Source organism: Delphinapterus leucas, chromosome 13 (assembly GCF_059928025.1).
Source record: "Delphinapterus leucas isolate spDelLeu-1000000601 "Yukka" chromosome 13, BTC_Dleu_Yukka2, whole genome shotgun sequence".
In the NCBI taxonomy this organism is placed as follows: domain Eukaryota; kingdom Metazoa; phylum Chordata; class Mammalia; order Artiodactyla; family Monodontidae; genus Delphinapterus; species Delphinapterus leucas.
The window spans coordinates 52962147-52976885 of record NC_143141.1 but is presented as its reverse complement, the minus strand read 5'-3'; the positions used below and the strand labels follow the sequence as shown (position 1 = coordinate 52976885).

General features: G+C 40.0%; 1 protein-coding gene across 4 annotated transcripts in view; it reads right to left on the bottom strand.

The window, feature by feature from the left end:
- LOC149747754 (neurexin-1-beta) overlaps nt 1-14739 on the bottom strand; it is a 546613-nt gene that overhangs the window by 477051 nt on the left and 54823 nt on the right. For 2 of the 4 annotated variants that reach the window (XM_022573880.3, XM_022573879.3), the window contains exon 1: nt 1-14739. This exon is cut by the window's left edge and continues 39006 nt beyond it; it is cut by the window's right edge. The exons of the other annotated variants lie outside the window; for them this stretch is intronic. The gene's annotated coding sequence lies outside the window, so the exon portion shown is untranslated. 4 annotated transcript variants of the gene reach the window in all.

Below are 14739 nucleotides of genomic sequence, written 5' to 3'. Positions count from 1 at the left end.
CATTAATACGGAGTGGGAAGGAAGACAACAATAAAGCTTACAGAACGAAACCTTATTGGGATAGGACTATCATCTTAGTGAGTTTAGTTATGACTAAATCTAATTATGCTGCTTTAAAAACAATTCACTTGAGAAGAGAATCCTACTGTTTCAAATTTATATTTCATTTAAAATATAATAACAACCTCCTTTAAATACACTTATTAGCAATTCCATCATTTATTTAAAAAAAATCCAATACATGACATTAAAGGTTTAGAAATACAGGGGCAACGTTGGTCTTCGTTAGAATGGGACTTTCTGGCAAGGGTTCCTATTCTAGTTTAAGTTCCAGTGAACTAATAACACAGGCTGGCTTTTACCAAATGGATCAATGAATCTTAATCCCAGATCTGAAACTCTCTGCTGGTTACTAAGCTTCTAATTTACACAGAAGAATGAGAAGTAAGATGCCCAGGCAGCAACAAATGGCTTAGGGAGGAATGAGAAACAATTGAAAGTAATTTCCTCGATTGCAACTTTTCTTTTCTTTGTTTCATGCTTCTGTACAATTCAGAGAGGGATATACAAGGGGACTGTCTCATTTAATAACATATATTTCTGATAATTTTAAAAAGTCTTATGAGCAATTAACTTCTTTTCACTTGTAAACATCTCTGCAGATTAATTTTTGCTGCTACTTAATGAGGCAGGTTATGAAACCTGGCTATCAATTTATCAAATAGTTGTCATCTATGCTAATCACTGAGGTGTCTCTTTTTTGAATGATTATCTGCTCATCACTGACAGAGCCAATCATGCATTTCTAAGATGACTTGATCACACATATTATTTATACAATAACTAGTGATAAATTATCAAACCAAACCTATTTAATAATACTAGAACTAACAAAAGTACCCTAAAGGAGAAATTTAAATGCAAATACATTCTTAAGTAAGCTTTTTTTTTTTTTTTTGCAGTATGCGGGCCTCTCACTGTTGTGGCCTCTCCCGTTGCGGAGCACAGGCTCCGGACGCACAGGCTCAGCAGCCATGGCTCACGGGAGCAGCCGCTCTGCGGCATGTGGGATCCTACTGGACCGGGGCACGAACCCGTGTCCCCTGCATCGGCAGGCGGACTCTCAACCACTGTGCCACCAGGGAAGCCCTTAAATAAGCTTTTTATATGACTGCTCTGCTCTCTTTCCAATCCCCACAGCCACCCCCATCATCATTACCTGATAAAGAGAGGGCGGACTGAGATTAGATTACAGAATTCCATCACAGGATGCTTTTCACTCTACTAGTGTTTTGCCAACACTGCCTCTAAAAAATTGCTAGGTAATAGGATCACGGAAGAGAAATGGAAATGTCAATTCATCTAAATCATAAGAAGGTCAGCTAGATTGCAACAAGGTAAAAAGATTTTTTTTTTAAAAAAAGACACCTAAATAGTAAATATTATAAGACAGTACTAATTTTTTGAGATATATGCTTAGACCAGAATAATGTGATCATTAGAGAAAAAGAGAGAACTGAGATAAAGTAATGGAAGATAAAGTAAAAGTTAATAATAAGAGTCATATTCTTTACATCGGTCTAGTTGTTGCTTGATAAATCTGTGTTCTGTAAATGAATAAGCATGTGAAAACAAAGAGTAGAGAAGAGATTTCAAATAGGTAGCCCCTATAGTTAGATCAGGACTACAAATTTAGTGGTTTGGCCCAAGCAATGTATTAAAAGCAAAGTGATCAATATTTAAAAATCAGCAAATGTTACTTAAAATCTTATTTCTTTAAAAGCTGAAAGACATGGCAACATTCCTGGGAAAGAAGAAATAAGGAGAGAACTATGATAGACAAACCACAGGGCACAAATAAACTCAAGATATTTTCCATTCAACAGGTGTCATCTCAAGAGAGAAGCCATTTTGTTGTCTGGATGTTATCATTTTCCAGGGTTTATAATTTGTAGGCTGTTTCTCTAACAAGATAAAGTATCTACATACTGGATTGTTTCCTCCTTTAAAACCCTTAAAATCCTTAGTTTCCAAGACTACATATTACTTCCATCTTTCCTCCTTACTGCCATTTAGTCTTGGAACTGAGCAACCTCTTTAGACAAAGTTGCATTCCTAACGATACCTAGCCTTTCAGTCATTTAATTTATCTTCTTGTTAGAATTGGAGCTTTGTGGCATTTCAGGTAGCAGTTCCACGAAATATTCCAGGAAGATGGATTAGAGGATAGTGTGTCATTTTCAAAACAGGCAAAACAGAAATTTGCCTGTTCATTTAAGGGAGTAAAGATACCTTGGCTTTGAAAAATGTGTAGAAGGGATTTACCAAAAAAATGATGAGTAAAATTAAGCTATTCCAAAGTAAATCATTTCTTCTTTTGGATTTTGTGAAAATCTGGGATAAAAAAATATTATTCCTCAATTTTTTCATAGAAACTTCATTCTTCCTAGTAGTTTATTCTCTGTGGTTTGTTATATGAAGACATTTTTTTTAAGTAGGAATAAGAGGATTTGAAAAATAGGCTTAATCTACTTCTTCCTGACTTTATACATGGGAATCTGACAAAATTACTGCTCACTTGCCGCTGACCCATGCAATTCCCAGGGAAAGAAGAAAAGAAGGAAGAAAATTATGCTACACAAAGCACAGGTAGCAAACAGCCCTAAGACATTTTCAAATCAACAGGTGTCACCTCAAGAGAGAAGCCATTTTGTCGTCTGTGTTGCCATTTCCTAGGATTTGTATTTTGAGAACTGTTTCTCTACCTCCACAAATAAAGTATTTGACATAGTAGATTATTTTCTCCCTCGAAACACTTTATTTTCTTGGCTTCCCAGATGTCACACGCTAGTTCTGCTTTTCCCACCTTGCTGGCCACTTGTTCTGTCTCCTTCGCTAGATTCTGTTCTTTATGACCTCCAAGTATCAGAAGGCTCAGCTTTCAAACCTCTTCTCCATCTAAACTCCTTTTCTGAGTAATTTCATCTGGTCCTGGGACTTTAATCAATCTAGATGTGAGTATCACACATTTGAGTCTCCAGCCCCAACTCTTTCTGGAAATCCTGATTGATTTCTCTACTTGGATGTCTACTATGCATGTCAAAACCACATTTCTGATTTTATGTCTCAAAACCAAAGCCTAAAAAAACCACCAAACAACAGCAACAATAATAACAAAAACCTCTTCTCTACCCCACTCCTCCCCCACAAAAGAAAAAGCTCTTTTTCATTTTTCCATTCTCAACCTGGGTTTCCCCTAGTGACACCACCATTTTCACAGTTTAGCAGGTCAAAATTAAAGAATATATTTATTCCTGCTTTCTCTCCCCACATCTTATCTGTCAGCAAGTGCTGTCTGCTCAGCCTTCAAAATGAATCTGGAATTTGACCACTTCTTGTGTTCAGACGAATATTACACCACTATCTCCTGTGTGGACATCCAGTAGGGCATCCTAACAGGTTTCCTTTTTCCCATGCTACTCTAAAATCTATTGTCTACACTGAAGCCAGAGTTCTGTACTGAAAAATAATAGCCATTCCCATGATCGAAAAATGATCAATGGCTTCCCCTCACACTTAAGACGAAATTCAAATCCTTTTCAATAACCTGAAATGTATGACAAGGCATCTAGCCACTTCTTATATGGCAGTGGCTCCCAACATATATATCAGCTCTAGACAAAAACAAAACAGGGTCTTTATATGCTAGTCTTAAAATACAGTCTGATTTCATTCACTTCAATTGAATATGCAACTCTCACTTCCAAGGTACTCCTATCCTACTCCATTGAAACCTCTGGAAGACAACAAAGTGAATCACAATAGCTAATGTTTATAGAACAACTTATACCAGGCAATGTGATAAACGCTGTAGAGGTATTATATTATTTAAATTCCTTGTGACAGCTCCATGAGATCTAAGAATTCCTATTTTAGAGATAAGAAACTGAGAGTAATTAGGTAACTTGTCCTACATCAGACAGCTGTTAAAGAGGACCTTGAACCCTTGTCTTTCTGATCGCTAGGTCTAGTCTACATTGGTAATTTTCAGTGTAGAGCTCACTTGCCACTAGCAAGCCTCAAGGACACCCCTGCTGACCCTAAAGGCTAAATTAATCCAAATATGTGAGGTCCTTAGGGATTAAGAATGCAGGTGGCCATTTACCTGTGTCTATGGTGTCCTTACTAGTAACCTATTAGTTACTGAATTACTAAAACTTAGTCTTCATAAACTAAAATTAGTACTTAATAGAGTTTACTGAGAATTCTAATTCAATATCCTAATGAGAAATCTGGCTGCTGCACAACACCTGGGAGTAATGCAAAGAGCACCTGGGACGTGAACACATGCAGACAGCCAGAACTGCCAAAATTGAGGAGGGAGATACTCTTTTATCAAAGCATCTTGGGCACTGAGAGCAGAGGAGGAGGTTTTCAAGTACCATTATTCTTGCTTTAAATTACAAATTTCTGTTTATTTAAACTTCATTTTTGTCAATTTAACTCATTAACGATTCTTATCCTACTCTGTGTAATGATGCGTATTTGAATCAAAGCTATTGGTGACCCATAATTGCTTTAAGGCTAGACTTTAGAACATCTACCCATAGCAGACAAATATGAATCATCTACACTCCTGTTTACAAAGCAAATGATACGCACACCCCATCCTGTTTGAATTTTCTGTATAGTGATGTTTCATTGTTGTCAAGAGTTCTGTGTGTTTAGAATGGAATGGGTCATGAGGACTGTGGTTAAAAAATGACTGAGAACTTCTGTTCAACGTTAACAACTCTGCTTGTGTTGCTCTAGTGCTTCCTAATGTAGTGTGCAAGAGAGGCATGATCGGGCTTCCCTGGTGGCGCAGTGGTTGAGAGTCCGCCTGCCGATGCAGGGGACGTGGGTTCGTGCCCCGGTCTGGGAGGATCCCACATGCCGCGGAGCGGCTGGGTCCGTGAGCCATGGCCGCTTAGCCTGCGCGTCCGGAGCCTGTGCTCCGCGGCGGGAGGGGCCACAGCAGTGAGAGGCCCGCGTACAGGGGAAAAAAAAAAAAAGGGAGAGAGGCATGATCACAGGGCAGGGCTGGGGGAGATACGTGCAACCAGAGAGGGACACAGAGCTCTCAGTCCACATGGCGTCCATGGACTCAAACACTCCAGAGCCACAAGTATTAAAACTCAGAAACCGTAAGGTACTCTATCAAGCAAAACAGCAATGAGCCTATGTTTAATTATTCTTCATATTTTCCAGGACAGGTTTCTGAACAATTTTACATGGAAAAGGTGTATTTTAGGCTCCTTAAAACTTCAGGTCAAAGTTGTTGGGTGTTGTGCCTTCTTGTGAGCTTGAGGCATGTTCTGGAGGGGAAAAGGGAAGACACTGAACTTACTACCTTGATTCTCTTTGAGGAATAGCAAGTTCCAGTGCTGATCTCCTCCTGGAAGCAGACACAGGACTTCAGGAGATGCTGTGCCAGGGCCCCACCGCAAACCCTGATGACTGGTCTGGCTCTCTCTACTTTTTGTATTATTGTGGCCCTGTGACAGCAACCATGGGGAAGCTTTGGTTGCTGTATTTTGTAGCCAACACCTCAAATGACATGAGAAAATGAGCCAGAGGGGATAAACTATCAGAGTGACAATCAGTGACACCGCCCCTCTGCCATCTGTCTTGTATGCTTTAGGACAGAAACATGTAACGCTGATGTACCAACCTTCACGACAGTGAAGAGACCAGTCTTCTAAGGTTCTCTGGTCGCCGTGATGAAGTGTAAGCAAAGAACGACAAGGACAATGAGATTTATTGCCTTCTTCCTATGGGCCATGGACTCTGGCAAGTGGCTTGCATACCCTGACCAAATACCAGCAGCGACCCTGAGCAGTAGGTCCTGTTATTGCATCCACGGTACAGATGAGGACACTAAAGCTTACAGAGAGGTTCACTGGCCATTTCCTGACCAAGACACAAGCTCCTAATGCTCCTAATCTGAGCTTTTCAATGATTTTTGATTTAAGAATTGATCTAGGGACTTCCCTGGTGGCGCAGTGGTTGGGAATCCGCCTGCCAGTGCAGGGGACACAGGTTTGAGCCCTGGTCCGGGAAGATCCCACATGCCATGGAGCAACTAAGGCCGTGTGCCACAACTACAGAGCCTGCACTCTAGAGCCCGTGAGCCACAACTACTGAACCCCACATGCCTAGAGCCCGTGCTCCGCAACAAGAGAAGCCACCACAGTGAGAAGCCTGCGCACAGCAATGAAGAGTAGCCCCCACTCGCCGCAACTAGAGAAAGCCTGCGCACAGCAATGAAGACCCAGTGCAGCCAAAATTAAAAAAAAAAATTGATCTAGAGAACCCTTCATTCACAGTTGCTTTCTGGCTATTGTCAGTAAAAAGGGTAGGGTAGACTCAAAAGAAAACCAACTGTATTTAGAGTGGCGAAGGCAGAATAAATTTATTTTTTAGCTTTTAAAACTCCTTTAGGAGTTTTACTGGTGTCATTGACTCAGTTTCATATTCCTCTATAGTAACAGAAATGTTTATGTATAAAATGGTGCCAAAAAAAGTCTCATTCTAATTGCAATCAATTAATCGATCAACAAATAGAATAAAATTGCAAAACAAAATAAAACCCTGCAATGTTCAAAACAAGAGATCATAACTCTGCAAGTAAGGGGAGGATATTCTGAATTGTTTAACACAGAAAGAGAAGAATGCTGAAAAAATCATGATCATCATCTTAATTTAAACACTGCTTTACACACAAGCAAAGGTGACTATGAATTAAGAGGCTCTGGAATTTCTCAGTTCTATAGACTCTTTGGGTGTTTTTCTCCTATTAAATGGGATTGATTTCTTGGCTAGTTTTCCCAATAACTCTCAGCACACATAGAACTGTTCAGCAAACCTGCATTATTTTGTCTCCACTAAGATCACTGTTTTCATAGATTCATGCACCACAGAATTTTAAAATTTCAGCCTGTGCTAAAGCTTACTGGCTATTGTACTTATTATCTTAGCATTCTTATTATTTTCTCTTGAGAAAGTACAACTGGTAAAGTCAGGTAACTAAAGAGTATGTACAATTTGAATGCAATGTTATGCGAGCATTGGAGTTCTATTTAAATTTTTAAAAAAAGGAGAAAAATGAAAATACAGCCAAGGGACTTATTATGTTAGTCAATGAGAAAAAAAATAAACCATGGAAAACATATGTGCATGCATCTCATATAGGATGCATACAAGACCTCACACATACATATGCCTGTGAAAATGTAAACAATTTATTATAGTGGATTAAACTGGGAAGGACAATTAACATGCCTACAGTTGTCTCCCTGTATAGAGAAATCCAAGAGACATTTCCATTTGCAAGACTGTGGTCACTGGGAATAATGGGAACTGCCTTTGGGCAGGATTTACTTATGTTCAACTGGTTTGGAAATGTACTTGTTTCCTAAATAGGTGGCTTCCCCATGTGTTTTCTATTCTCATTTCTAGACTTCCACTATATCAGGCTTAGAAGTGTAAAGGGGATACGCTGTTCAATTATCAGCCTAATGGTGGGGCAGAGAGACGCCCTGCCCTTCAGCCAGCCTTTTCTCTTACTGATGGTAGGGGTGGGAGAGCAGGTGTACAAGCACATACACAAAATAAACTTTCTTTTCTACCCAGCTGGAATAAATTATAACGTGCCTGGGTGAATATGTGCATGAGTATTTGCAGGACTGATTGGAGGCCATAATGGATTTTAAAAAAGCACAACTCAAACAGAGAATAAGGTTGATTATTCTACTCTCTCTCTCTTTCTGTTTTTATGTTTTTCACCAGATTTTAAAGGGTCGCATTCTTAGAGGACCTGAGTCATTTTTTTAAATGACTAGTATATGTGAATTCAAGGAGAGACAGACAGAAAGCCTACTCCTACATGTTCCATAAAACCAGGTTGACATAGGAAAAGGTCTGGAAAGAAATATTTTCAATTATTGAGCATAACTGCCTCTCAAGGAAGAATGGGTTATTTGCCTTTTATTTTATTTTTCCATGACTTGCTCAACATTTTCACAATTTTCTAGTAATGTTTTCCACTATGTTACAGGGGAATACATCTTCTCTAGTCCATGGTGAAGGATTTTAATTTTTTCTTCTTAGTTTGTCTCTCTGCCTTTGACTGGGAAATTTGGCAAAAATAATTAGGCAAGCTCCACTCAGTCCCATGCTTATTCCTCTTGAGAGGACTTCTAGTGGGACCTCAGGTCCCTCTATTCCTTCGAGGGCTCTGCTCCACGGGTGCATCTTGCCCATGGTCCCTCACTTGCATGCCAGGCAGCTAGGTTTGCCTAACCAGGGCTCAGATAGCAGGTTCAGGTGGCTCTCACAACTTAGTGACGTTCTTCAGATTGGTCTTCATCAGTGTATGTGTTCTTGCAAAATGCTGTATTCGGCAAAAAATTATACTACCCCAAATCTACACAACTGTGTAACCAGAACACTTGTAAAAGTAGTAATAATCCTAATAAAAATACTATCATTGGAAAACATTTCATTTTTAATAAATACATATAGTAAAGAATAGGTCAGTTGAAATTAAAAGGTGAGTGTTGCCTGACGGACAGAGAAAGAATTGCAGATGCTAGGTCATGGAGACATGAGCAAAGTGCCAAATGTGAGGAGAACAGTATGATCCACACTTGTAGAACACAGCTTGTGGCCCAACTGCACCTCAAGAAAGAACATGAGTTGAATGGGCAACTGTACTTGGCTCCCCCAGCGCTTGATGTCTTGGCCTGTCTGAATACTTTGCATGCAGCTACTGTTACTTGCTGGTGTAGAACATCAACATGACAGGAGACTCACAAATGAAGGCTGCAGTGTGACTTTCCTCTACATTGACATATTTCCTATATTCCCAGCATGTATGAGCTTTTCCATGTTACAGAAACGAGATACATAGCAGGCTATTTGTTTTTCACCCACCCTTCCCCACCCCCTTTAAACTGTCAACTCGTTAAGAACCTTGGAAGGTAAAAGGGTGCTGTACGTTGGCGGGTGCTGTATGTTGGCGGGTGCTCAGAAACCCAATTACTTATATAAACATAATAAAGTGGGGACATAATAAATAATACACAATTAATAATATATAATTAATAATTGGTAATACATAATAAATAAACATAATAAAGTATTTTTGAAATCCTTAGATTTCTTGTTATAATGGACATGTGAGAAGCAAAACTGATAAAACTTAAATAAATAACTAAGACCAAAAGGCATCAATGCCTGGAGAACAAGATAAGATTCTCATTAGCAAAACCACAAGAACACCCTAGCTAGACCAGAGAGTTTCCAGGTAAAGTTGCATTAAGAAGCTTCCATTGGACTTCGTTGGTATAAATGAACAACCTTGTCAATGATGGAGTTCAAAACACAATAACCCCAAAATATGACACTGAATATACACTTGGCATACTGAATAGCTTAAGCTGAAGGAATTTGAGAAGTGACATGTGTAGGAAGGACTTTCTGACTTCTTCTGAAGTAGGTCATAAAACCCTTATGTGAGAGGCACCCTCCCTAAACCCAGAGGAAAGGAGCATCCTATTTTCCAAAGACCAGGGACACAGAGGAATCTGAAGGAACAGACCTTGCTAAATTTCCCTGGTTTACTACACTTAGCTCACGCTCTTTATCCTATCGTACCTTCCCATGACTTTCCACTGTTCACCAGACCTAACTTAAAAACACTAAGGTTTAACCATTTCTTCAGGTCTTCATTTCCTTATGAAGGCTCCCACGTCATATAAAACCTGTATTAAATAAATTTGCATGCTTTTCACTTGTTAATCACTTTAGTTACAGGGGTCCCAGTTGAGACCTTAAAAGGGTAAAGGGGGCTTCCCTGGTGGCGCAGTGGTTGAGAATCTGCCTGCCAATGCAGGGGACACGGCTTTGAGCCCTGGTCTGGGGAGATCCCACATGCCGCGGAGCAACTGGGCCTGTGAGCCACTACTACTGAGCCTGCGCGTCTGGAGGCCGCAATAGTGAGAGACCTGCGCACCGCGACGAAGAGTGGCCCCTGCTCGCCGCAACTAGAGAAAGCCCTCGCACAGAAACGAAGACCCAACACAGCAAAATTTAAAAAATAAATAAATATAAAAAAAAAAAAACGGTAAAGGAAAAATATATTCCCCCCCATATTAGTGTGGACAAATAAGGTTCTGTCCTAATTTTAAATTAAATTAAGTTTTTTAAAAACTTAATAAATTAAAATCAATTAAGTTTTTTAAAATGCTAGAATTCTGAATGCTGAAACTTATAAAAAGTGTGTTTTGGGCAAACAAAGGAGACTGTTTTACGAAGGGAAGGAGAGTATATTTTATAAGATTGGGTAGAAACTGAAGATATGAATATACTTCAGTAGTATGTAGATGATAGGTCCAGAATTGATTATTCAGTTGTAGTACTGCATAATCACTTCAAAACAAAATTTCAGGACAGTAAGTCTCGTGAATTGCGCTGAGAGATGCTTCCTCCAAGACTGAAATACTGAAATACTGCAGTCCTTTCCCAATCCCGAGAAAAGTGAACTAACCAATGTAATATCTCAAACTTGAGTTTTTTCCCAAATTTGAGTATCTCTGGCCTTGTTACTAGACTGTCCTCACATGTGATACCAAGCATTTTGCTTAGCCTTTGAAGTTCGTCTTTCAACTTAACTTTGGTAAGATGCTTACATTGATGAGTTTTATGCTGTTAAAATGGGACTCTTTTTTTTTTTTTTTTTTTTTTTGCGGTACGCGGGCCTCTCACTGTTGTGGCCTCTCCCGTTGCGGAGCACAGGCTCCGGACGCGCAGGCTCAGCGGCCATGGCTCACAGGCCCAGCCGCCCCGCGGCATGCGGGATCCTCCTGGACCGGGACATGAACCCGTGTCCCCTGCATCGGCAGGCGGACTCTCAACCACTGTGCCACCAGGGAAGCCCGGGACTCATTTTTTAAATCTATTTTTTTAGATGGAAAGTCCTGCTAGTAAAAGTATTCTTAATGTATATGTTTGAATCAAATATTTATATTGACAGTGGTTTGAAAAATCACTGCTGAAGAGTAAAATCGATTGCAGGAGAGTCAGAAAAGGAGGTTCTGGCCTCTGCCTGGAAACTAGATATTTGCCCTTTGGCAAATGATGTGACAACTGGGGACGTGGCTTCCTCATGGGGGCGGCGGGGGTGGGAGGAGCTGACTGCCTTAGAAAACAAAAATCTCTATGATTCCTTCCAGTTCACAAAGTTTGATTATTCCACTCCTTCCATAGCGTGACTTGTGGTATCCCAATGAGACACCAGATACTAGACTAGACCGAAGGCAGCTGAGCCCTGACCTGACAAATCTTTAATTGGTTGTATCTATTGGCAGACAAAAGGCCAAGGCACAGAGGATGATGGGGCAATTCCATACTGATACCATTGTGAGGTGGGCAAGTTCTCAGGAGAGCCTATAAGGGGCATTTTATTTCCTTACAAATAAACAAAAGAAAAAATCTCATTTAAAAGTGACTCAGAACACAACCAGGGTGATTTTTTCCAAAATCCCTCCCTGATATTTCAACATCTTGTTGCTACATTCAAAGCTGGGGAAAGCTATGAAAAGCTGCCACAGCCTTTTTCCTTCTGGGAGGCCTCAGCTCAGCTTCTGTGCTTCCAAAGGGGACTTCTCTTTCCCTTCTGGCCTGGGGATGAGGGAGTTGGAAGCATCCCCATGGAGCGAACTGAAGGTTTGACACGAGAAGCTAGCTGCTCATCTTTGGACCTGCCTAGGACAGCAGCCTTTTATTCTGATTGGATCTGAGGAAAATAATAACCCTGAGGAACTCAGACAAGCATTGCTTATCTTCTTTTATCTATTGGCCTGTTTGGAAAATAAAATTAATCTGTAGCAGAAGAAAAGTAAGCACAACCTGCATCTGCTATAGGCACCAAGGGATCAAAGTTACAGAGCCTTCATTTATCTCACAAATTCACTACCCCCATTAAATTTAAAAAAGGAAAGATACAAGAGAAACTATTTTTGTGAGAGAGTTGATATTTGCTGTATCAGCCATAAATTATTCCATAGTTTTCATACACACACACACACACACACACACACACACACACACACAACCATACCCCCTGTGCTTAAATGATAAAGTATGATAAACTCTTTCCAGGGATGAATATCAGCTGCCAGTCTAATAAGTGTGAATAAGGATCTAGTGAAAACGCAAGGGGCGGTGGGGGGGGGAATGAATAGAATGGGGAAAAAACCCACAAAAAAACAAAAAACCACCTTGGAACCATTGACAGCAAGCAAAGCTGAATTCCGATGCCACAGTGCCCCCTGCTGGGATATCTTGGAAGTGGTATCTTCCAGAGAGCACATCGGTCTCCGACCAGCCACAGAAAGGAGGGCTTTGCGTTTTTTAACAAGCAAGTCACTTTAGTGAAAGGAATGTGTGTGTTATTGTTATCTATTTCTTTTTACATACATAATTGTTATCTATTTTCTTTTTACATATATTTTACATAAGATCGGGAGTGAGAGTGGGGGGTAGGATTGGGTTACGTATAAAGAATCCGAGAGCCCATTAGGAGAACTAGGCCTACAGCCCTGGCTCCTCTATATCATTATGTGATGTTGCTCAGATCCTCATCTGTAAAATGCAAATAATAATAATAATGCAAATTATTATTACTATTATTCATCCATTTATTGCAGAGGGCTGTTGCAAAAATGAGATTACACAGGAGAAAAAGCACTTTAAATGCTACAGCACTAAGCAATATATGAGTATGAATGTAAGGATGAGGGTGGGAAGGACACTGCCATTAACAGTTAAACTAACTTCCCTTAGAGTCATCAGAAGGTGCTCCAGGCTGGACCTCCCAGGCACTGTTGCTAAGGCAAGCAGACGTTCAAATTCCTGTAACATCATCTGGTTTCCAAGGACTCACTGCAGTTATCTTTGATACCCATGTCTATTGCTCAAATTCTTCTTATTTCAAAGAATATCGTATATGCTTAAAGAGGTCACTCCAGGTTGATGAACAGAGAGATGGATACAGGGGTAAAGGAGATTAAGATGATTTCTTGTTAACTTTGTAATCACTGCTGCCTGGCTTTCTAGCCCTGTGCCTGCAGACCAGCAGCATCTGGTCACCTGGGAGCTTGTCAGAGATACAGAACCTGGGATTTCACCCCAGACTACTGAATCAGAATCTGCATTTTAACAATCTCCCCAGGTAATTGTTATACACACTCAAGTTTAAGAAACTTCCACTCTGGTCTGTTTAGGCTATAAATTCTCTCTGGTTATATACACCAGTTGATATCTAGTAAGCATTTATAGAAGAGTATTTTTGGCTTGGCCTTATTTTAACTGTCTATTGACAACTACTTGTAAAAATGAAATTGGAAAGAAAACTGTGGCAACGGATAATTCATTTTCATGAGCCTTAAAAGAGACTAGAATAAAATGACTTTTCTAAACATAATATTGTATAACATTACTTCAAATTTTTTATAGCTTTTTAGTACAAATTTTAAGATACTTCTTATATTGGCAATGATACATGCATACTTTATATTTGCTCTTATTACCTGTGTTGATAGAACTTTAAAATGCCAATTATATAATTAGAAGAGAGTTTAGAAAGTCAACTCCAGTCCAATCAGATTTTTGAAAAAGCTAATAAGCTTTAGCTTTCACTAAAGATATAATCTCCCCAATCCATAAGATGCTCTTAGTTGTCGGAACTAGACCATTGTACTGGCAACAAACGGGGCCAGAATTATCTAGGCACAATTTTAAAGTGAACCAAACTTGGAAGATGAGTGGGCAGGTGGGAGAAAGGAATCCATTCCCTTTTTACATCCTCCCATGTCCCACATGTCCCCCCAGCCCTTAACATGCGCACATTCGCTCTGCCTTCTTCCTTTAGCTGTTTTATACCATAGCTGTGCTCTGTACAACAGGTTAAATGACTTTAATACCAGTAGTTCAGCCAGGATAGTCCCTGTATAACCAGCTTTTGCTATAAAACTACTCTTACCTCTCCTATTATTGAGTACCCTAATGGCAGGTGAGTGAAGCCATCTGACTAAACCAGTGCACAGTAAGCGGTGTGGACTCTAACAGTCTTTTGTAACCTCCTTGTGGGGATCCTCCGAATTTTCAGGAGAATTCATATACCTAAGTGAAAGGCTCATGAGTGGAACTTCATGTACTTTAAGGAGTGAAGAGTTTTAGGTTTGATGTGGGAGAGATTTCAGGATTCAGGTATCCTCTTGAGGCTGTCCAATCTTCTTTAGCTTATTTTCTACCTAAAATGTAGGCTCTAGCTACACAAGTAGTGTCCACGGGTTACTTCCTTGTAGAACAGTAAAAATCCCTAAAAGTGTGGATTTCAGAATTTGTATAATTTCTTTTCTGAGCTCTCCATCGGAAACACGAAAAAAAATAATATGTTCCCAGGCACTAAAGTTGGATATTGAAGATCTGAGAGGGTCTGAGGAGGGGACCTTAGAAGTGTAGGAATTTTGACTGCCTGTTCAACTGGAGGGAAGCTTCTGAGTAGAGGACGAAGACCTTGAGCTAAGAGAGTACCGGGGGTTCCAATCTGTTCACTTCACTGAACAGAACCCAACACAAGCACACAGGCACAGGGGAGCTTCTCTGTTAGGCTCTTCATATTGGCACTCTTTT